Below are 24,170 nucleotides of genomic sequence, written 5' to 3' on the forward strand. Positions count from 1 at the left end.
AAATGGTTGATCCCAAGCTAAGTGAAGTGCCATGGAGCTTAGACAAGCATCTTTTAAAAGAATCCCTTCTTCTTTGTCTCCTCTCATCTAGAACATCTTTCCAGAGTACATTCTGACCAGAGGCTTGTTGAATTGGCCAGACCTGCTTTCTGGCTTCAGAGTGATGCCTAGTGAGCTCCAAATACACGGTCTGAAGTCTGGGTCCTGCCTCTTTTCCTGCTGATCTGGTGCATGATGTTGGTCTCTTATCTGTGAGGTGAAGGGTTTGGACCAGAGCAGAGGTTGCCAACTGGCAAGCCAGGAGACACTGGTTCATAGAGGTGTTTGGCCTACACAGTATTCTTTTATTTCTTTTTTAAACAAAATTCACATTTAGGTTGGAATAAAGTATACAAAATTGATTTTAAAAAATTGATTTTCTTCACCAAAAATAACAGCAATTTTTTTGGTATTATTCTTAGACAAACCACAAAACACTTATTTTTTTGTAGGTTTTCTAGGTTTTGCTTGTAAATCAAGAAGAGGCAGTAGATACAGTCATGGAAAAAGGCAGAAGAAAACAGACAAATCAGTTTTCAGTAACCATGGGCTCTGATCCTTTCTTGACCATGAAAGTGAAGTGTTCAACATATACCTGCCAAAAAGCTTATGAGGATATGGGCTCGTAAAGGGATGTAAGCAGCAACAACCAGACGTGCAGCAACAACGACACGGGCTACACAGTGTTCTGGGAAAGACTGAAGGCAGGAGGTGAAGGGGACATCGGAGGATGCGACGGTCGGATGGCACCACTGACTCAATGGACATGAGTTTGAGCAACCTCTGGGAGTTGGTGATGGACAGGGAAGCCTGGCGTGCTGCAATCCATGGGGTTGCAAAGAGTCAGACACAACTGAGCAACTGAACTGAACACAGTATTCTTAAAAGCTTAATCAGTTGTTGACACTCAACAACCAGGGTACTGTACATAAATGTTTGGCTCCAGTGTGACCACACTGGGTCCACATTTCCAGTAACTGGCAGAAATTAGCAATTAGCCAGTTGCTGGAGGTGGGGTCTGTGCCCTCCTGCTCCTCACAGCCCCCACCCTACTCTTTTATATTGTGGCTAACTAGCTTCTCTCCATTTACAATTTCTGCTGGCTGTTTGGACTGGAAGATCTTTAAGGGCCTTTCAGTTCACATCTTCTCTGACCATGGCTTATCTCTTTAGGGGCTTCGGATGCTGAACAAGAGGTTGGATGAAGTGAAGAGTGTGGTGAAGAAGCAATAACAGAACGAGGATGAGAGTTGTCTGAAGTGTTTGGAGACAAAGGGCCAGAGTCTAGTTCAACCTGGTGATATACCCAGTGGAGCTCTAGATGGGATGTGATACTTGGTCAAAGTTGGGGAGAAACTAAGAGGTTTTATTGAGACCAAGGGTTCAGAATGGAAGATAGACGAACTGGGGAAAAGCCAGGTGTCGGCTGAGCTGGCCAAGTGCCTGGAACCGAAGCTGTGACTGTGATCAGTCACAGTGATGGGGTCACAGTGGAGAGCAGTTTTGGCTTGTAGCCAGGAAGTGGATCCTGGAGAGAAAAAGGAAAGAGGAAACAAAATAATGAAGGTGTAGTGGAAAGAGCACTGAGCAAGGAATCAAAGGATGGGATTTCTAGTTCCAGATCTACCATTTACTAATCATGTGATTGTGGGCATATTACTCCACGTCCCTGAACCTGTTTCCTCAACTTCGAAATAGAGATGATAATACTAGCCGTGCCTATCTCAGGGTTATAGAAAGCTTAACTGTCATACCATAGAGCCAAGCACTTAGCAGCTGGGGAAGCACTATCCCAATGTGAGATGGAATTCAGAAGGTATAACGTAGTCTTAGAATGTCAGGGCTAAAAAAAATAAAAAAAATAAAAGAATGTCAGGGCTAAAGAGCCATGTGAACATCTGCAACCCTCTCATTTCACCTATGAAGAATTTGAGGCCCAGAGGAGAAATTTCACAGCAAGAGGAGGGCAGAGGTAGGCACATTGCTCCATTAGTTTCAGAGTAGAACCGCCTTTGTGCTCCCTCTAGGTGTAGGTAAATGAAACTCACCAAAGGAAGAGAGCTAGCTAGGGGACTTTGGGTTCAAGGGATACCCCAAAAGGATGTGTTTCATCCTATGTACTCCAAAGTGACAGGCCTGGAGTTCCCTGGTGGTGCAGTGGATAAGAATCCGCCTGCTAATGCAGGGGCCACGGGTTCCATCCCTGGTCTAAGAAGAGTCCGCATGCTGCAGAGCAACTATGCCCATGCGTCATAATTACTGAAGCCCACGTGGCTAAAGTCTGTGCTCCACAACAAGAGAAGCCACTGCAATGAGAATCCTGCGCTCCACAACTAAAAGTAGCCCCAGCTCCCAGCAACTAGAGAAAACTCACGCAAAGCAACAAAGACCCAGTGCAGCCAAAAAAAAAAAAAGGATAAGCTCTTGTAATTTCTCTGGAGGTCACAGGAACCAGGAAATACTTACCGAACCTTGAAAGAAGTAGTCTTCTTTCATACTTCTTTCAAGGGAGAGGAAGTCCCACCCAGCGCATTACCCAGCACGTAAGTGAGGGAGGTCACAGAAGGGAGAGGTGAGACCATCTTGTTCTAGTTCCCCTGATAGAGATGAGGAACCTGAGGCATAGGGATGGGAAATGGCTTGCCCAAGGCCATACGACCTGTTCCTGGCAGAGCTGGGACTGTAATGGGGTTTCTCAATTTGGAGCCTAGTTCTTTTACTTCGTGTACTATTTGGGATTGCATTTCACTGCAAATGGTAGAGACCAGTGGTGGCTTGCACCAATGGATATTTGTTGCTAATGATGGCTTTAGAAGATAGCGGTTACTTTTCTCATTTTCTAAAAAGTCTGGAGGTGGGCAGTCAAAGATTAGCGTAGCTGCTGGAAGATGTTAAGGACCTAGTCTCCTCTTATCTTCTTTTTTGGTTTCTCTTTTTCTTTTTTTCCCTTTCCTTTTATCTTCTTATTTTCACCCTCAGCCCATAGCTTTTGTCCTTATTTTCTTGAGATGGCTGCTTTTCCTCTAGGCATTGTGTCCATATTCTGGACAGGTGGAAGAAATGAAGCTGAATTTGTCTTTTCATAAAGGCTTACCTGAAGGCTCCATATCATATATATATATATATATAATATTTATATAAAATACTCTATGTTATGTATTAACATGTTGTATTATATTTAAGATGTAATACAGTAAGTCCCTACATATATACATATATACATATATACATAATATATATATATACATAATATACATATATACATAATGTCACACACACATTATGTGTGTGAATGAACATTGAATCTTTGACAGTTCACAACTTGAAGGTCTGTACAGTAAGTCCCTTACATACAGACCTTCAAGTTGTGAACTGTCAAAGATTCGAATGTTCATTCACACACATAATGTCTGGCGTACATTGTCCCAAGTGTGTGTCCTCTACAAGCAGTTGAGCTTTTGTGTACTTTACTGTTCAGTACTGGATAGAGTACAGTAGTACAGTAACTTTACTTCAAGCCCAGGATGTCTCGAAGCAAGCATAAAAGCAGTAGTGATGTAGTGGTTACTACTGTATCTTTCAAGGTACTGTATGTGAGGTTAAAAATGCTTTCTTTATTTTTTTTTTAATGTATTATTTTACGTGAAAAGTATTACAAACTGATTATAGTACAGTTTGGCTATATATGTAGCTGATTGTGTGAGTTGAGTACTTAGACTAACTTTGTTGGACTTATGAACAAACTGGACTTAGGAACTCATTTTCAGGACAGAACTCATGCCTATGTAGGGGACTTACTGTATAAATTAATAAGGATATGTGTATGTACATGTATAGTATATATACATATATGCATGCATATGTGTAATACATATATCAGTTCAGTTCAGTCGCTCAGCTGTGTTGGACTCTTTGCTACCCCATGGACTGCGGCATGCCAGGCTTCCCTGACCATCACCAGCTAGCTCCCAGAGCTTGCTCAAAATCATGTCCATCAAGTTGGTGATACCATCCAACCATCTTATCCTCTGTTGTCCCCTTCTCCTCCCACTTTCAATCTTTCCCAGCATCAGGGTCTTTTCTAATGAGTCAGTTCTTCGCGTCAGGTGGCCAAAGTCTTGGAGTTTCAGCTTCAGCATCAGTGCTTCCAATGAACATTCAGGACTGAGTTCCTTTAGGATGGACTGGCTGGATCTCCTTGCAGTCCAAAGGGCTCTCAAGAGTCTTCTCCAACACCACAGTTCAAAAGCAACAATTCTTCGGGGCTCAGCTTTTCCAACTCTCACACCCATACATGACTACTGGAAAAATCATACCTTTGACTAGACGAAACTTTGTTGGCAAAATAACGTTTCTGCTTTTTCATATGCTGTCTAGGTTGGTCATAACTTTCCTCCCAAGGAGCAAGTGTCTTTTAATTTCGTGGCTGCAGTCACCATCTGCAGTGATTTTTGGAGCCCAAAAGTCTGTTACTGTTTCCACTGTTTCCCCATCTATTTGCCATGAAGTGATGGGACCAGATGCCATCATCTTAGTTTCCTGAATGTTGAGTTTTAAGCCAACTCTTTTCACTCTCCTCTTTCACGTTCATCAAGAGGTTCTTTAGTTCATATGTGGTAAGTCCTGTTAATAGGTATATAAGAGGTGCAGGAGTGGGTATATGAATTGGAGGGAGCATGCAGAAGGTCATCAGGCTTGGCAGGGGACTTGGAAGTAGCTGTGGCAGTATATAGAGAAGAGAACAGGGAACAGCATCCATGTTGATGGAGATGTTTCTGAGACAGAACGAGTATCTGGTAGGCCTGAGAAAGGAGAAGGAAGGGGATAACTGAGATGGTTATCTAGCTTGGGATACACAGAACATGATGACTCTCTTATCTTACGGAGTGGAGGATTCTAACACTTCTGAATCTTCTTAGCCATTTTATGTCTAAGGAGCTCAAAGCCCAAAGCCAATTCTAGTCCTGAAGCCTGGGACACATCTAGGGGCTGATTATTCCAGGCAGCAGGAAGAAGGAACAGAGTTACTTTTTGAGCTCCCACCTGTGTGGTTTCCTACAACAGTTAAATTCCTGACCGCAGTGGGCTTTGGTGTGAAGTAATGCTAATTTCACCAGACAGAAAATCTATCTTATTCATCTTTGTAGAGGTGCTCTTCACTGTGTGGCCCTTTCTGATATGCCAATACCAAGTCAGCATCTGTTGGATGAGTGAATTCAGGCTTGGCAATTGTAGTTCTACTTTGGAGTCTGGGTAAGGTGAGAGAGGGGGAAAGCCCTGGGTTTGGGCCAAGACACCTGACTTACTAATTGGTATGTGATCTAGGCCAGTTATTTCAGTTAGCTGTGATTGTCCTAAAGTCCCTTCCAGTGCTCCAAATTCATAGTGCTATCCCTTTCTCAGTTATCTTTTATTTAATTTTATTAAGTATAGTTGATATGCAATATTTTAATTTTCAAGTATATAACATAGTGAGTTACCATTTAAGTACATTACAAAATGATCACCATGATAAGTCTAATAACCATCAAAATTATTTCAGTGTTTAGTAACTAATAACTGTATCCCTTATGTTGTATATTACATTCCTGAGACTTAGTTGTAACTGGAAGTTCATACCTCTTAATCCCTTTCACCTATTTTGCCCAACTCCCCACCCTCCTCCTTCTCTAGCAGTCATCAGTTCTGTGTATCTATGAACTTGTTTCTGTTTTTGCTTTGTTTCATTTTTTTAAATCCTATAGATAAGTTAAAGCATATGGTATTCATCTTTCTCTGTCTTGATTCATTTAACAATACCCTCTGGGTCTGTTCCTGTTGCTGCAATGACAAAATTTCATTTTTTCCTATGGCTGAGTAATATTCTATTGTATAAATATACCACACCTTCTTCATCCATTCATCTACTGATATGCACTTGCAATGAACATAGGGGTGCCTGTATCTTTTCAACTTAGTGTTTTTATTTTCTTTGGGTAAATACCCTCCCCCACTTATTCTTTTACTCCCCCCCCCTTTTTTTGGCAGCCTAGAAGGCATATGGGATCTTAGTTCCCCAACCAGGGATCAAACCTGCACCCCTTGATTGAAAGCACGGAATCTTAACCACTGGACTGCCAGGGAGGTCCCCATCCTTTTAATCCCTTCATATATGTCTAGGCTCTTAACCCTCCTTTACAGTCATTATCATATTAATTGTAAACTCTGTTAGTGCTTGTTGTTAGGGACCAACATAAGCACTTTGCATATATTAACACATTTGATCCACATAACACTATAAGGTAGTCACCATTATTACACATTTTATAGTTGAGGAAACTGAGGTACAGAGAGATTATATATCTTCTACAAGCTCACAAGCTTGTAAGTAGCAGTGCTCAGGGAGTCCAGGTCAGAGTCCAGTTTTAACTACCTAAGTATGCTACCTCCAGGTCATCTTACCAGTAATTATGAGAGGCTGGTGATGTATTCTCTCATTTTTTATAAGTAAGGCAACTGAAGCTTAACTGCTTTACTGTTACACATCTAGAAAGTATCAGGGCTGGACCTCTGGCTTTCAACCAAGTCACTGTTCTTTCTGGTAACCAGCCTGCTCTAGAGGTTGAGTATATGGCCCCTAGTGCCTGGTTGACAGAGTTAAACCCCACTCTGTCAGTTACTGGCTTGCTGACATTAGGTTAGTTCTGTGTTTGTTTTCTCATCTGTAAAATGAGAATGAGAACATGAAATACCAACCGTACAGAATTGTCGTGATGATTAAATGAGTTATTAGGTGTCGAGTGCCTGGAGCATAGTGAGCATTCAATAGGGTGTCAGCTATCACTTTTTAAGTTCTGAACCAGCATTACCCAACAGAAATACAATGTGAACCAAACAGTAATTCTAATTTTTTTCTAGTAGCCGCATTTTAAAAGTAGTATAAAATAAGTAAGATTATTTTAAACATATTTTATTTGACCAAAGATATCCCAAACTGCAACCAATTTTCTAACGACCCACATTGTGATCAATTTAAACTTAAGAATAAGCTAAGCCTCGAAATTTCGGTGTGTATTCTATACTTTATAGCACATCTCAGCTTAGACCAGCCACGTCACTTGGGACTGGTGGCAGAGCAGCCCATGAGAGGCCCCCCACAGTCGCGTCCTCATCCCGCTACAGTTCTTTACCGCGACCAGCTGGCCAGCGCCCCGGCCCCGCCCCGCGCCCCTCCCAGGTTACGTCATAGAACCCACAGGCCCTGCCGGCGGGGAGACCCGGGCCCGGCCGCGTGTGCCGGGCCTCTCGCACCGTCCCCTTTCCCAGCACTCAGATTCTAAAAGGAAGGGACGACCAGCACACAGCAGCGGGGGAGGTCGGTCGGTCCTCCTGCCGCCCAGGCAGCAGCAGCAGTAGCAGCAGCAGCAGCAGCAGCGGGCGGGCGGGAGACAGGCGTCTGAAGCCCCCTCACGTATCTCGCCCGCCACTGCCCTCCTCCGCTTGGCCGCTACCCCGCCTAGGACGAGGCGGCGGGGCCGGCCCCTATTGGTCCGCCGCGGCCCTCCGCCCGCCCCCTCGCCCCGCTTATTGGCCAAAGCCGCCGCGCCCGCGGGATAGGCGGCAGCGGCGCCCCTCCCTCTCGCCGGCCCTCAAGAGGGCGACGAGGAAGCGGCCGCCTCCCTGCGTCCCGCCCCTCGGGCTCGCTTGCTAGCTCCCGGCTCCTCCCGGCCCTCTCCCGGCTCCCTCCGGCTCCGGCTCCGGCGCGGCAGCGGCGGCGGCGGGTAGGTGCAGCGGCAGGCGGGGCCCGATCGGAGGGGCGGCTTCCTCACTGTACCCGGGACTGCCCGAGCCTCCCCCGTGGTCTCCCGGGACCCCACCAGGCCCGCCCGAAGCGGAGAAGGGCGGTGGCCGCAGGCCTGCGGGACGCGGGGGCGGTCGGGCGAGGGGGGCCTGCGGGCGCGATCTTCCAAGTCTTGGAGGCACGATAAGGGGGCCCGCCGGGCGGGGCGGACCTCTCGGAGTCTGGAGCGACGGGGCTGAGCCGCACTTTTCAGGCGCGGGATTGGGGCTGAGCCGGGTGAGCGAGGGTCGGCTGCAGCCTGGGGCCCTGGGTGGGGCTCGGAGACACAGGAGAACTCAAAGGTCGTGCTGTGAAGCTTTTGAGGGTCCGTTGAAGTGGGGCGGAGGTGAGCCTCAGAGAGGGTGCTGGGTCAGGGAGTTACGGGAGGAGGTAGGGGGTATTCGAGAGTACGTGGCCCCAGGCTGGGCTCTCCCGGCGCGCGCTGCCCTAGAACACTGTTTGGGGAGTAAGCATGTGTCTGGCTGCGGGAGTGCGCATGGGTCGCTGTAAAGCCTGCGGATGCGAGGATAGGACCTGGAGGGGAGTTAGAATTGTTACCCAGAACGGAGATTGTGATTTAGCACATGGGCCAGGTTGTCCATTAGTGTGATGCTTGAGCTGTTCTTTGGAGAAATTACTCCTTGTGGGGGGGAAGTGTTAGGGTTTTTGCTTTCATCCTGGAATGGGTAAAGTGAATGCATTTGGTGCTTTGGGGAGGAGACAGGATTACGTTTAGCTTTGTGTTTTAGGACCCAGACCCAGAGTGAAACGTGCTTCTCAGGATAGTGTTACCCAGCTTTCTCCCGGGAACCCCCTCTTCTCCCCTGCCTCCTCGGTCCAGTTACAGTATTGCTCCCCAGGGCCTCTCGATTCCTTTTCCCTGGTTCCCTAGGATTGCTGTGTGTCTTGCTCTGTGTGTGTCCCGCCCATTTCCCTGCTGCTGCACTTTGGCAACTGCCTCTGCTCTTTCCCAGGGATGGTTGTGGCATTGCATCAGGGGATATTTGTGCTTGTAATTTGCTCACTCAGCCCAGGAAGAGGGAGAATAGTATGCTGCAGAGATGGGGGCTGGGGGAGGGTGAGGTGGTGCCGTTCGCTGGGCTGGGCAGACAGAGAAATGGGTGTGGTGAGGGAATACAGCTGCTCTAGGCCTATAGGGTAACACTGCCCAGTCATCAGCTCAAAGAGATTCAAAGAGCGGCAGCAGCAGCTATTTTTATAAATCAGTCCTGAATCCAAGCTGAGCACATGGATTTAGAGTGAACAGTTGTCATGCTCTAACTATTACGGGCTGGGTGTTTGGTCGACAACACTAGAGTTGCTAAGCGAGAGACTCCCTCTGTACAGTGCCGGGGGTTCTTTACTTGCAACGTTTTACCTTTGCTTTTTTCAACTCTCTTGTACAGGACATCTCTCTTCTGGGGGTGTCTTTTAAACTGTTGTGGTTTGACGGTCCATACTGCTGCTTTTTAAATGAAATGTTTTTACCTCAGTTATACACTTGCTCTCAAATATGGCTTCGGTAGAATAAAGCTATCACTTCTTGAGTACTTGCTGTCTGCCAGGCACTAGTTGGTGTTTATTTCTAGGTGAGGAAATTGAGACTGATGGAAATCAGAGTCACACAGATTAAGTGGCATCCACACCAGGGTCCTTCTGACTCCCACACAGTAGTTCAGAAACTGTGGGTTCACACAGGGGTGATTCAAGCACTTGAGAATTTATTCGTGCAAAGTAATCTCACTGGAGAACGATAAGCCAGGTATCAATTTATTTACGTCCAGAGTTTTAAGTGCCATATGAACAACTGGCATTAATTACCTACAGGCCCAGGACACCTCCTTTGTTTCTGGGCAGGCAAATCAGTAATAAGAGTGCAGTTGATTATAGAATTGAAACTAAGAGCACTAGATGTTCTTAGGGAATGTTTTAATCAAGTTACAGAAGCCTAGTGGGTCAGCCTTCTTTCTGCATTGTGCTAACTCACATATTTACGTTGGACAGTGCTGGGGCGATTCTAACACATTTCCTCACTACCTCAGTTTTTTTTTTTAATAGGTACTTTTATTTACTTATTGTTGGGCAGGGACTTTTTCTGGTGGCGAGAGGGGGCTACTCCGTAGTTGCAGTGCACAAACTTCTCAATGAGTTGGCTTCTCTTGGTGCCTAACAGGGTCTCTAGGTACTGGGGGTTTCAGCCTGTGGTACCCAGGCTCTAGAGCACAGGCTTAATAGATGTGGTACACAGGCTTAGTTGCTCTGACATGTGGGATATTCCTGGATCAGGGATCAAGGATCTAACCTGTGTGTCCTGCATTGACAGGTGGATTCTTTACCACTGAGCCACCAAGGAAGCCTCTTCAGTTTTTTAAGTCGTCTCTGCATATATTTGTCATCCCAGCATATATTTACTTGAGTTAAAATCCCCAAATTTATAAATAAGTTTATATTACATATTTAAAGTCATTTCCCATTGTTTGATAACAGTGAGGGAAATACCTGGATTTTCTTAGGTTTACGTGGCTTGCCTTTATTTTTTTAGAGGGTATAAACTGGCTTTTTTAGAGGGTACTAACTGGCTTTCAAGGGAGAGGGTGACAAGTTTGTCAAACGTTATCAGAGTGGCTTGAGAACAGGGAAAGATGGTTGCAGTTTTAATTTTGGGTGTAGAGTGGGGGTGGGTGGGGATGAGCTTTCCTTTGTGTGGCTTGAACCACCCACCTACATCAAGATAGGTGGCTTAGTTTTAGAGATGTGGTTCCTATTGATTTTAGGGTCTTGTTCTTTTCTGCCCTGATGGTGTCTCTGAATTTGGTGATCCATCCTTTGGCTGTGTAAACTTTTGCTGTTGACACTTCAAAGTTTTGGCATCACTGTTCTCCTTTTCCTGTTTATTTTAAAGTATTAATCATCACTTGTTGATATGTAGGTTTTATTTTTCCTTAAAAAGCAAGGACATCTGAAAGGAACATTTTGAAGTTGTCTTGATATAGTTCATATGATTTGCTCAATTTGCAAAGGAAACTGAATAGCTATCTCTGATTTCTTTGTCCTTCTAAATGGCATTCTTAGAACCAGCTTGTGTGTATGTGTGTCAGTCTGTCAGTCTTGCCCAGCTTTTTCCAACTTCATGGTCTATCACAAAGCTCCTGCGTTGGCAGGCATTTTCTTTACCTCTGTGCCACCTGGGGAGCCCCCTAGAACCAACTTACTGTGACAGCCTTATTGCTTGAAGTGAGTGTGTTGAGGACAGTTAGAGTCAAGAAAGGGGATCAAGCAAATATATATTGTACCCACTGCCTTCAGTTTCTTGGTTTCTCCTTGCCTTTGACACTTGACACTTTTGAAGAGTAGTGATCATTTGCAGAATGTTCCTGAATTTGAGTTTTCTGTTGTCTTTTTTTTTTCTTATTTTGTTTTGTTTTCTCTTGATTAGTCTGAGATTAAGCATTTTAGGGAAGAATATCAGAGAGATAGTATGCCCTTCCTGTCACACATTTTGTATCAGATGATATCCGATATCAACATGGCTTATTGCTGATATTAACTTTAGTAACTTGATTTTAGTAACTTGGCTGCCTGGTTTTTTATAAAGTGACTCTTCTTCCGTTTCCTTACTTCATTTGTTAGAAGCTCGAAATGAGTCACTGAGTCAAGCCCACACTCCAGGGCAAGGGAATTTAAGCTCCACCTCCTGAGTATCAAAGAATTTGTGAGCATATGTTAAAACCACCCACAGTAATTAGTAAATATCTCTGGGAGGCTATACAACGATCTGATTTTTTTCTTAAAGTTTCATCCTCTAATGTCAGTGAAACTTGCCCACAGCAGCAATTACTGTGCTGTTCTACTGGTGATTTTCTATTTCTCTCATTCCTCCTACATTTATTGTTTGGAATTCTTCTGTAAGAAAGATTTGTGCTTTTCCTCCCATTTACTTAACTTAATCAGTTAGTGTGGATTCATGAGTATTTTTCTCCCTTTGGGTTGTATTTCATTGTGTACATCCTTCTAGCTCTGACCATTTGGCACCTATGTTCTTTTGATGTGTCCCCTCCTACCCTGTCCCCCCCCTTTTTTTGAGCACATTTTTACTTTCTGATATCACAGATGCCCCAGTCTGATCTTGTATTTTCTCTGCCTCAGTCCTAGAATCAACCATTTCTCCTGGTTTCTTTTATTGGAGAAAAATATTTAGAAACCAAGATCTGGTTTCTAAATGAACTGGGTGTTCATTTACTCATTGCTACTGGGATATTACTGCTTCTTGACACTCTTAGGGAACAGAGTTAGGAAATATATTTATGTATACTGACCCAGGTATACACATCTGATTTTTTTTTTTAGCCACCCCTCACGGAGTATTAGTTCCCTGACCAGAGGTTGAACCTGTGCCTTCAACAGTGAAAGGACAGAGTCCTAAGCACTGGACCACCAGGGAATTCCCTACACATACCTGTTTCTGTATCTATCTGTGTATAAATATAAACATGGATTCATGCTGGTCTCTCTGACTCTAATCCAGCATCACAGAGTTCATTGTAGCATTCCCCTCCTTGCTTATTTGTAATTTCTTTATCTGACAGTGAGATACTTAGTTCTTATTATTTATAATAGATTTACTTACTAGTTCAACCCTAATATATGTGTAAAGTAGGAAAGTACAGGGTTTTCTTTTAGTATTTCTTTTTTTTTTAATTTAACTTTTAACTGGAATATAGTTGATTTACAATATTGTGTTAGTTTCAGGTGGAAAGTACAGTTTTAATTATCACCTAAGGTAAATTCCAAAGTATCTTGCAGTTAACCAATTTAAATTATATTCGTATAATATTGGTATTTTAAATTACTTTTTTTCAGTTTCACTGGAGAGATTGGCCCCTGGCCAAACAGGGAATGAGCGACTTTAGCTGAAGTTGGTGACCCATTCTCACTCCCAATGATAAGCTTAATCCCAAGCAAAGCAATCTCTTCATAGCAAGTATCTTGACTACCTTTGTCCCTTCTTGGTGGGATTGTTCCTTTAATTAACAAAGTTCCTGGGTTTTATTTTTATTTTTAAAATTTTAAACTTTGGGAGCGTTGAGAGCAACAACAGTTACTTTACTGGACTTCTTTCTATTTGCAGAATCATAGACTTGGAAGAGATCTTAGAGATAATCTAATGCAGCTTTCCACACAGTACAAGTGAATCCTCCAGCCCTTTCTTTTCAGAAGTACTCCCCTAGATACGGATTTCACAGCTGGTGGCTATCAATTCCAGGTTTGCAAATTTGTCATTTTACGAAGACTTCCTTGATACTGATCTCAGAGGTGCCTCCCTGTAGTTTTTATTTACTGGTTCTACTTTTGCTCTCTACAATTATCCCCTGTAGATCCAGTGTCCACTTTACAATTACTCAGTGACAGTTATTTTGTCCTACTTAAATTTTTTCTTTTCCAGACTAAACAGTTTCTTCCTTCCAGCCACGCCTTCTGAAATGTGCTGTCTAAACTTCTTACCATGTTGGGCATTAGCCTGTGCACATGCTGCAGTTTGTCACATATGCTCTGTCCTCAAGAGCTTCTCTGGTGGGTCAGATGGTTCAATTTTGGGAGACCCAGTTTCTATCCCTGGGTGGGGAAGATCCCCTGGAGAAGGGCATGGCAATTCATTCCCTATTCTTCCCTGGAGAATTCTACGGACAGAGGAGCCTTGTGCGCTAGAGTACTTGGGGTTGAAGAGAGTCCCGACACAACTAAGCCACTAACAACACACACAGATAATACTGTATTAGGCCTTGGAGGTAAAGTGGTTAAGGAATTAAAAATGATCCCTGCCCTTAGGGAGCTTAGTATCCATCAGTGCTGCTGCAGAATAAATTAGGTTCTTTTTTCTTCCAATATCCACTTTTTTTCAGTGTTAGTTTATACTTGTCTGGTAGTAAGCGCATCTCTAGGTCTTTTTTTCTCTAGAGCTGCTGTTAACCAGTCTTTGTCCTTGGTTGGTTTCTTGAAACTATGTATAGGACTTCTTTACACTCCTATAAGTGAAGTCGCTCAGTTGTGTCCAACTGTTTGCGACCTCATGGACCGTAGCCTACCACATTCCTCTGTCCATGGGATTTTCCAGGCAAGAGTACTGGAGTGGGTTGCCATTTCCTTCTCCAGAGGATCTTCCCGACCCAGGGATCAAACCTGGGTCTCCCACATTGTAGGCAGACACTTTACCATCTGACCCACCAGTGCACTCATATCCTTTCTGTAATTCCTGACTTCTCTCCATTGTTCCAGAGGGGACCTTTTGAATCCTAATTCCATTCTCTTTGCTTTATTTATCCTTTCTATGTCTATAACTTTGATATGTTCTTTCTTTATTTTTATTTGAATAGATTACTATTCAGCTAGAGAATTTCAAGATCAGATCCTCAAGTGATGTGAAAGTCACTCAGTCGTGTATGACTCTTTGTGACCCCATGGACTATACAGTCCATGGAATTCTCCAGGCCAGAATACTGGAGTGGGTAGCTGCTCCCTTCTCCAGGGGATTTTCCCAACCCAGGGATCGAACCCAGGTCTCCCTCATTGCAGGTAGATTCTTTACCAACTGAACCACAAGGGAAGCTCTAGTAGTATGTAATTAGAAACAAAACTTAATATTTATTTTCTCTTTACTTCTGACTTTATTACTTAAGTATTAAAGTATTTCCAAAAGAGATCTTATTTCTTATATTCTGCTATAGTTTGTGTGCAAAATTGTAATTAAAATATTTTACATCTTAAACTACTCTAAAGGCACAGCTAGTTTCCTTCAAACAGTAGTTACTGATTACTGATTGTAGTTAGTTTATAAGGTTTTTTTATTATGACAAAGTATAGATTCTGACTTATAAATGACTCACATATAAAACAGTTACAGCCTCTCTCTCATCCTTCACCCCACCCCCGCCCCACATATGTTGAGACTGTCATGAAAAAACTTAAAAAGCTTTTACAGAAGATTATTCGGAGAAGGCAGTGGCACCCCACTCCAGTACTCTTGCCTGGAAAATCCCATGGTCAGAGGAGCCTGGTGGGCTGCAGTCCATGGGGTCGCGAAGAGTCGGACACGACTGAGCGACTTCACTTTCACTTTTCACTTTCATGCACTGGAGAAGGAAATGGCAACCCACTCCAGTATTCTTGCCTGGAGAATCCCAGGGATGGGGGAGCCTGGTGGGCTGCCTGCTGTCTATGGGGGTCATACAGAGTCAGACACTACTGAAGCGACTTAGCAGCATACTATATTCTTAAAAAGGAAAAAAAATGGAAAAATTTAGGGGAGATTGGGGATAGGTGGTGAGTAGAGAGACCCTTATGAAAATGTTTGCTTCATTAAAGTTGTTGTTATTAAACTGTCTGAAATTCTTAGATATCATTTTGCTGTTGTTAAACTTTCTGAAATTCTACGATATCTTTTTTTTTTTTTTTTGCTGTTGTTAAACTGTCTGAAGTTCTCAGATATTTAGATTAGAACCCAGTTTCTCTTTTAGGAATAGAAATACACAGGAAGATTCTAGACAGCTCTCTATTGTTTTCTTATAGGTAGAACATATTGGAGAAATGTGTATTCAAATCCTTCATCCATTTTAAATTAGGTTATTTGTTTTTAATCCATGAACTTCAAGAGTTCTTTATATATTCTAGATACAAATCCTTTGTCAGATATATGTGTTATAGTATGGCAGTATTAGCACTGAGCCAGGTGTCAAAAGACAAGAGTTTAGGTCCCAACTCTATCACAAAAGAGTTCTGAAGTCTGGGGCAACGCAGTGAACCTTTTTATTTACAGAATCAGGGTGCTGATCATACCCATCTCACAGGGTTGTTGTGAGAATTGAGAGAGACGTGAATGGGGAAAGCTCCCTTTAAAATGCTAGTGGTCCAAGGAAAACTATAATCTTGGTGGATGTGGAATTGGTGGCGTTTTGGTGTTTTCAGTGGGAATTGCATTGCCTATAAAAGCTTCATTTTACCATATATATGGTAAATTGGCTGTGAAACGATGAAATTCATAGACTCATGAAACTACTGTGAGGCCCGGAATAACTGTCTTCGAGGTCACATACCACAAAGCTGAGTCAGGACCTGAACTTTAATTTCTAGCATTCTTTTTACTATGTTCAGTTTAATAGCACAGACCCTTCGGAATCTTCTTTGCACATAGCACTGTGATAAGTGCTGGGGGTGATTTTGCGTGTGTGTGGTGTGTTTGTGTGTAGATACATGCTTTTATTTTTTGAGCGGGTAACAATGAAAGTGGATTGGCTGGTTTGGAAGGTAGGTGTATATTTAACCTTTTAAGAAATTGCCCTGCAAATTTTTACCTTCTTTCTAGATTCCATATATATGTGTTCAGTTCAGTTCAGTTCAGTTGCTCAGTCATGTCCAACTCTTTGCAACCCTATGGACTGCCGCACACCAGGCCTCCCTGTCCATCACCAACTCCCGGAGTTTACCCAAACTCATCCACTGAGTCAGTGATGCTATCCAACCATCTTATCCTCTGTCGTCCCTTTCTCCTCCCACCTTCAATCTTTCCCAGCATCAGGGTCTTTACAAATGAGACAGCTCTTCGCATCAGGTGGCCAAAGTATTGGAGTTTCAGCTTCTACATCAGTCCTTCCAATGAACACTCAGGACTGATCTCCTTTAGGATTGATTGGTTGGATCTCCTTGCAGTCCAAGGAACTCTCAAGAGTCTTCTTCAGCACCGTGGTTCAAAAGCATCAATTCCTCAGTGCTCAGCTTTCTTTATAGTCCAACGCTCACATCCATACATGACTACTGGAAAAACCATAACCTTGACTAGATGGAAGTTTGTTGGCAAAGTAATGTCACTGCTTTTGAATATGCTGTCTAGGTTGGTCATAACTTTCCTTCCAAGGAGTAAGCGTCTTTTAATTTCATGGCTGCAGTCACCATCTGCAGTGGTTTTGGAACCCAAAAAAGTAAAGTCAGCCACTGTTTCCACTGTTGCCCTATCTATTTCCCATGAAGTGGTGGGACCGGATGCCATGATCTTCGTTTTCTGAATGTTGGGCTTTAAGCCAACTTTTTCACTCTCCTTTTTCACTTTCATCAAGAGGCTTTTTAGTTCCTCTTCACTTTCTGCCATAAGGGTGGTGTCATCTGCATATCTGACGTTATTGATATTTTTCCCGGCAATCTTGATTCCAGCTTGTGCTTCATCCAGTCCAGCGTTTCTCATGAGGTACTCTGCGTATAAGTTAAGTAAGCACGGTGACAATATACAGCCTGGATGTACTCCTTTTCCTATTTGGAACCAGTCTGTTGTTCCATGTCCTGTTCTAACTGTTGCTTCCTGACCTGCATACAGATTTCTCAAGAGGCAGGTCAGGTGGTCTGGTATTTCTATCTCTTTCCGAATTTCCCACAGTTTGTTGTGGTCCACACAGTCAAAGGCTTTGGTATAGTCAATAAAGCAGAAATTGATGCTTTTCTGGAACTCTCTTACTTTTTTGATGATCCAGTAGATGTTGGCAATTTGATCTCTGGTTCCTCTGCCTTTTCTAAAACCAGCCTGAACATCTGGAAGTTCACGGTGCACATATTGCTGAAGCCTGGCTTGGAGAATTTTGAGCATTACTTTACTAGCGTGTGAGATGAGTGCAATTGTGCAGTAGTTTGAGCATTCTTTGGCATTGCCTTTCTTTGGGATTGGAATGAAAACTGACCTTTTCCAGTCCTGTGGCCACTGCTGAGTTTTCCAAATTTGCTGGCATATTGAGTGCAGCACTTTCACAGCATCATCTTTTAGAATTTGAAATAGTTCAACTGGAATTCCATCACCTCCACTAGCTTTGTTCGTAGTGATGCTTTTTAAGGCCCACTTGACTTCACATTCCAGGACGTCTGGCTCTAGGTGAGTGACCACACCATCATGATTATCTGGGTCGTGAAGATCTTTTTTGTACAGTTCTTCTGTGTATTCTTGCCACCTCTTGTTAATATGTTCTGCTTCTGTTAGGTCCATACCATTTCTGTCCTTTATTGAGCCCCTCTTTGCATGAAGTGTTCCCTTGGTATCTCTAATTTTCTTGAAGAGATCTCTAGTCTTTCCATTCTATTGTTTTCCTCTGTTTCTTTGCACTGATCACCAAGGAAGGCTTTCTTATCTCTCCTTGCTATTCTTTGGAACTCTGCATTCATATGGGTATATCTTTCCTTTTCTCCTTTGCCTTTAGCTTCTCTTCTTTTCTCATCTATTTGTAAGGCCTCCTCAGACAGCCATTTTGCTTTTTTGCATTTCTTTTTCTTGAAGATGGTCTTGATCCCTGTACCCTGTTCAATGTCACAAACCTCTGTCCATAGTTCATCAGGCACTATCAGATCTAGGCCCTTAAATCTATTTCTCACTTCCACTGTATAATCATAAGGCATTTGATTTAGGTCATACCTGAATGGTCTAGTGGTATTCCCTACTTTCTTCAATTTAAGTCTGAATTTGGCAATAAGGAGTTCATGGTCTGAGCCACAGTCAGCTCCTGGTCTTGTTTTTGCTGACTGTATAGAGCTTCTCCATCTTTGGCTGCAAAGAATATAATCAGTCTGATTTCGGTGTTGGCCATCTGGTGATGTCCATGTGTAGAGTCTTCTCTTGTGTTGTTGGAAGAGGGTGTTTGCTATGACCACTAGACCATTCAGGTATGACCTAAATCAAATCCCTTATGATTATACAGTGGAAGTGAGAAATAGATTTAAGGGACTAAATCTGATAGAGTACCTGATGAACTATGGACGGAGGTTTGTGACATTGTACAGGATACATTGCGTTCTCTTGGCAAAACTCTATTAGCCTTTGTTCTGGTTCATTCCGTATGCCAAGGCCTAATTTGCCTGTTACCCCAGGTGTTTCTTGACTTTCTACTTTTGCATTCCAGTCCCCTATAATGAAAAGGACATCTTTTTTGGGTGTTAGTTCTAAAAGGTCTTGTAGGTCTTCATAGAACCGTTCAGCCTCTTCAGTGTTACTGGTTGAGGCATAGACTTGGATTACCGTGATATTGAATGGTTTGCCTTGGAAATGAACAGAGATCATTCTGTCATTTTTGAGATTGCATCCAAGTACTGCATTTCGGACTCTTGTTGATCATGATGGCTACTCATTTTTTCTAAGGGATTCCTGCCCACAGTAGTAGATATAATGGTCATCTGAGTTAAATTCACCCATTCCAGTCCATTTTAGTTCGCTGATTCCTAGAATGTCGACGTTCACTCTTGCCATCTCCTGTTGACCACTTTCAATTTGCCTTGATTCATGGACCTGACATTCCAGGTTCCTGTGCAATATTGCTCTTTACAGCATCAGACTTTACTTCCATCACCAGTCACATCACCAACTGGGTATTGTTTTTGCTTTGGCTCCATGCCTTCATTCTTTCTGGAGTTATTTCTCCACTGATCTCCAGTAGCATATTGGGCACCTACTGACCTGGGGAGTTCCTCTTTCAGTATCCTATCATTTTGCTTTTTCATACTGTTCATGGGGTTCTCACGGCAAGAATACTGAAGTGGTTTGCCATTCCCTTCTCCAGTGGACCACATTTTGTCAGACCTCTCCACCATGACCCGCCCTTCTTGGGTTGCCCCATGGGCATGGCTTAGTTTCATTGAGTTAGACAAGGCTGTGGTCCGTGTGATTAGATTGACTAGTTTTCTGTGAGTATGGTTTCAGTGTGTCTGCCCTCTGATGCCCTCTCGCAACACCGACGGTCTTACTTGGGTTTCTCTTACCTTGGACGTGGGGTGTCTCTTCACGGCTACCTCCAGCAAAGTACAGCTGCTGCTCCTTACCTTGGACGAAGGGTATCTCCTCATGGCTGCCCCTCCTGACCTTGAACGTGGAGTAGCTCTTCTCGGCCCTCCTGTGCCCACGCAGCCACCGCTCCTTGGATGTGGGGTTGCTCCTCTTGGCTGCTGCCCCTGACCTCGGGTGTGGGGTAGCTCCTCCCAGTAGCAGCCTGGCACTTTTGGCCCTATTCCATCATAGAGCCTGGACTTCCCTGGTGGCTCAGACGGTAAAGCGTTTTCCTACAATCAGGAGACCCAGGGTCAATCCCTGGGTCGGGAAGATCTCCTGGAGAAAGAAATGGCAACCCACTCCAGTATTCTTGCATGGAAAACCCCATGGATGGAGGAGCCTGGTAGGCTACAGTCCATGGGGTCACAGAGTCAGCCATGACTGAGCGACTTCACCTTCACCTTCACTAATCATAAAGTCAGCTGATGTTGCACCTAGATTGTCAGATCAGGTGTTCATGCAGGGGAATTTAGTCAGAAAAGACTATTCTATTGTTTTTAAATGAAGTGACAACACAGGTCCCTGTATACATTTTTTTCCTTTAATTAATGAATTGCTTGGATCTTCTTAGTAACATTAGAGACTTTCTTGTTATTGAATGACAGTTTTGTCAGATAAAGGGTCTTCAGTTCAGTCGCTCAGTTGTGTCCAACTTTTGCGACCCCATGAGCTGCAGCACGCCAGGCATCCCTGTCCAACACCAACTCCTGGAGCCCACCCAAAGGGTCTTCCCTGTAGCTTAAATAGTAAAGAATCTTCCTGCAGTACAGGAGACCTGGGTTTGATCCCTGGGTTGGGAAGATCCTCTGGAGAAGGGAATGGCAATCCCCAGTATTCTTGCCAGGAGAATCCCATGGACAGAGTAGCCTCGTTGGCTACAGTCCGTGGGAGCACAACTGAGAGACTGATGCTACGCTTTGTCAGGTAAAAAGGGCTGTGTTCATACGTAATAGAGACGGTCACCAATTATGACAGTTAATCTTAAAAACAGACCAATAAATCGATTGACAGGTGAGTTGTTGGAACAATAAATAACAACTTTAATCAGAAAGCTAGCACACCAAAAAGATGGCAGACTAACATCTCAAAAACTATCTTCTGGGCTTCCCTGGTTGCTCAGTGGTAAAGAATTTGCTGGCCAATGCAGGAGACATGGGTTTGATCCCCGATCCGGCAAGACCCCATGTGCCCTGGAGCACCGAAGCCTGTGGCCACAACTACTGAAGCCCCTGCTCCCTAAAGCCCGCACTCTGCAACAAGAGAAGCCACTACAAGGAGAAGCCTGGGCACTGCAAATGGAGATTAACCCCCACTCACCTCAGCTAGAGAAAAGCCTGCACAGCAACAAAGACCCAATACAGCCAATAAATAAAATTATATATTGAAAAGCCCATCTTCCCTCAGTCTGAATTTGGACTCCTTTTGTATACAGGAGGGGGAGGGGCCGTCTGGGCACTGACCAATGGCTGAGCAGAACCACTAAGGGTTATTGGTTTGATAGTCGCTCACTAACGGTTACTTGCTTGGGGGAGGAGCCCACTGGGCACTGACCAATGGCTGAGGAGAACCACTAACCGTCGCTGTTTGACAGTTGCTCACTAACGGTTGCTTGCTTGGGGGAGGTGCTCATTGTGGCACCAACCAATGGCTGAGCAGGACCACTAACGGTTGCTGGTTGACAGTTGCTCACTAACGGCTGCTCCGGCAGCTATCAATGTGTGCACTGGCCTTGATGCCGCTTTACTCGGAGCAGAAAGATGGGACACCAGAAAGTGACCAGGACGTCTAGCCCTCAGTGGAGCTAGGCTTGCAGATGGTGGAGACCTTGGTGGCCTTGCCGAGGCAGTTGACATGCTCATTAGTGGGATCACTGAGGTGGCTGGTTCAGCCTGCGACTGGCCTCACTCCTCAGCTGGTGACTGATGAGGTAGCCTGGGACCTGCTGTCCCCACAGCGGGCAGGCCTGGTGAACTAGTTGTGGCCACATGCAGGAGAGGTGCTGCAGAGCTGCCCCTGCCCTGCCTTAATGGAGCGCGGTCTGGCCTCAGCGATGGAGGAAGGGCCCCTCACACTTCAGGTTTGCGCTGGGGAGGCCGCTATTACTGGATACATGGTATTTATGTGTGCTGCTTGGTTTGTAAAGAATCTCTCCTATATGGTAATTTCAGATTTCATGCATAGAACTTTTTTTTTCAGTTGAGGTTTATATTTAACTTTTTTATTATAGCTGATTTATAATGTGTTTGCTTTCAGTGTACAGCAAAGTAATTTAGTTATACATATATATTCTTTTTCATGTTATTTTCCATCATGGTTTAGACAGGATATTGAATATAGTTCCCTGTGCTGTACAGCAGAATTTTGCTGTTTATCTGTTTTATATGTAGTAGTATGTATCTGCTAATCTCAAACTGCTAATTGATTCCTCCTCACCCTCTTCCCCTTTGGTAACCGTAAGTTTGTTTTCAATGAGAGTCTGTTTCTGTTTTGTAAATAAGTTCCTTTGTGTCATATTTTAGATTCCACATATAAGTGATATCAGTTACTGTTCTTTTTGTGGGGAAATACCAGGATACTTTATTTTCTTGAAATCAGCTTTTTTCTTGTTACTGTTCTAAGATTGTTTTGTTTAAAACCAGTGAAATGGAACTGTTAGATTTTTAGGGGTCTTCATTTTGAAATGTTGATTATATTATTCAATGTAATTCAGTAAGGGTTTTTTTTTTTTTTTGACTGTGCCATGCAGCTTGCAGAATCTGTCTCCTGACCTGACTTGACCTGGTGGTGAAAGCCCAGAATTCTAACCACAAGGCCAAGAGGGAACTCTTGGCCTTTTTGAGTCTCTTATATGTTCTAGGTTCAGTTTAGGTTCTTTGGGTATGACTGTGTGACTCAGATGGTAAAGAATCTTCCTGCAGTGTGGAAGACCTGGGTTTGATCCCTGCATTGGGAAGGTCCCCTGGTAAAGGGAATAGCAACCCACTCCAGTATTGTTTCTTGGAAAATCCCATGGACAGAGGAGCCTGGCAGGCAAAGAATCGAACCCAACTGTGTAACTAACACTTTGACCTTCAAGTGCTGCCTTAAGAAGTCCAAATATTTAGTGTATTTGTCAGTTTTTTGTATGGTTTTTGAATTCTGTTTTTTAATTAAACCTGTAACTTGGAGATATTGTCGATTCATGTACGGTTGTAAGAAAACGATACAGAGAGATCTTTTGTACCCTCTGCCCTAGTCAGTCAGTTCAGTCTCTCAGTCGTGTCCGACTCTTTGCGACCCCATGAATTGCAGCACACCAGGCCTCCCTGTCCATCACCAACTCCTGGAATTCACTCAAAATCACGTCCATCGAGTCGGTGATGCCATCCAGCCATCTCATCTTCTGTTGTCCCCTTCTCCTGCCCCCAATCCCTCCCAGCATCAGAGTCTTTTCCAATGAGTCAACTCTTCGCATGAGGTGGCCAAAGTACTGGAGTTTCAGCTTTAGTATCAGTCCTTCCAAAGAACACCCAGGACTGATCTCCTTTAGAATGGACTGGTTGGATCTCCTTGCATTCCAAGGGACTCTCAAGAGTTCTCCAACACCACAGTTCAAAAGCATCAATTCTTTGGCTCTCAGCTTTCTTCACAGTTCAACTTTCACATCCATACATGACCACTGGAAAAACCATAGTCTTGACTAGATGGACCTTTGTTGGCAAAGTAATGTCTCTCCTTTTGAATATACTATCTAGGTTGGTCATAACTGGTTGGTCATAACTTTCCTCCCAAGGAGAAAGCATCTTTTAATTTCATGGCTGCAGTCACCATCTGCAGTGATTTTGGAGCCCCCAAAAATAAAGTCTGACACTGTTTCCACTGTTTCCCCATCTATTTGCCATGAAGTGATGGGACCAGATGCCGTGATCTTCATTTTCTGAATGTTGAGCTTTAAGCCAACTTTTTCACTCTCCTCTTTCACTTTCATCCAGAGGCTTTTGAGTTCCTCTTCACTTTCTGCCATAAGGGTGGTGTCATCTGCATATCTGAGGTTATTGATATTTCTCCCAGCAATCTTGATTCCAGCTTGTGCTTCTTCCAGCCCAGCATTTCTCATGATGTACTCTGCATAGAAGTTAAATAAGCAGGGTGACAATATACAGCCTTGACATACTCCTTTTCCTATTTGGAACCAGTCTGTTGTTCCATGTCCAGTTCTAACTGTTGCTTCCTGACCTGCATACAGGTTTCTCAAGAGGCAGGTCAGGTGGTCTGGTATTCCCATCTCTTTCCGAATTTTCCACAGTTTATTGTGATCCACACAGTCAAAGGCTTTGGCATAGTCAATAAAGCAGAAATAGATGTTTTTCTGGGACTCTCTTGCTTTTTTGATGCCCTAGTAGTATTTTGCAAAACCATATAACAAGGATATTGACATAGAAACAGTTAACAGTAAATGGTACAACCCCTCTGGAAAACAGTTTGGCAGTT

The 24,170-nt window shown here is 43.7% G+C and overlaps 1 protein-coding gene across 9 annotated transcripts in view; it reads left to right on the forward strand.

Annotated features, from left to right (window-relative positions):
- Window positions 1–7,642: 7,642 nt before the first annotated feature.
- Window positions 7,643–24,170, forward strand: part of MAP4 (microtubule associated protein 4) — a 150,889-nt gene continuing 134,361 nt past the window's right edge. For 5 of the 9 annotated variants that reach the window (XM_070359056.1, XM_070359058.1, XM_070359059.1 and 2 more), the window contains exon 1: window positions 7,643–7,799. The gene's annotated coding sequence lies outside the window, so the exon portion shown is untranslated. The remainder of the gene's footprint in view (window positions 7,800–24,170) is intronic. The other 4 variants (XM_070359063.1, XM_070359065.1, XM_070359066.1 and 1 more) reach the window with 1 other exon arrangement.

The sequence above is a fragment of the Bos mutus genome, chromosome 22 (assembly GCF_027580195.1).
Source record: "Bos mutus isolate GX-2022 chromosome 22, NWIPB_WYAK_1.1, whole genome shotgun sequence".
In the NCBI taxonomy this organism is placed as follows: Eukaryota; Metazoa; Chordata; class Mammalia; order Artiodactyla; family Bovidae; genus Bos; species Bos mutus.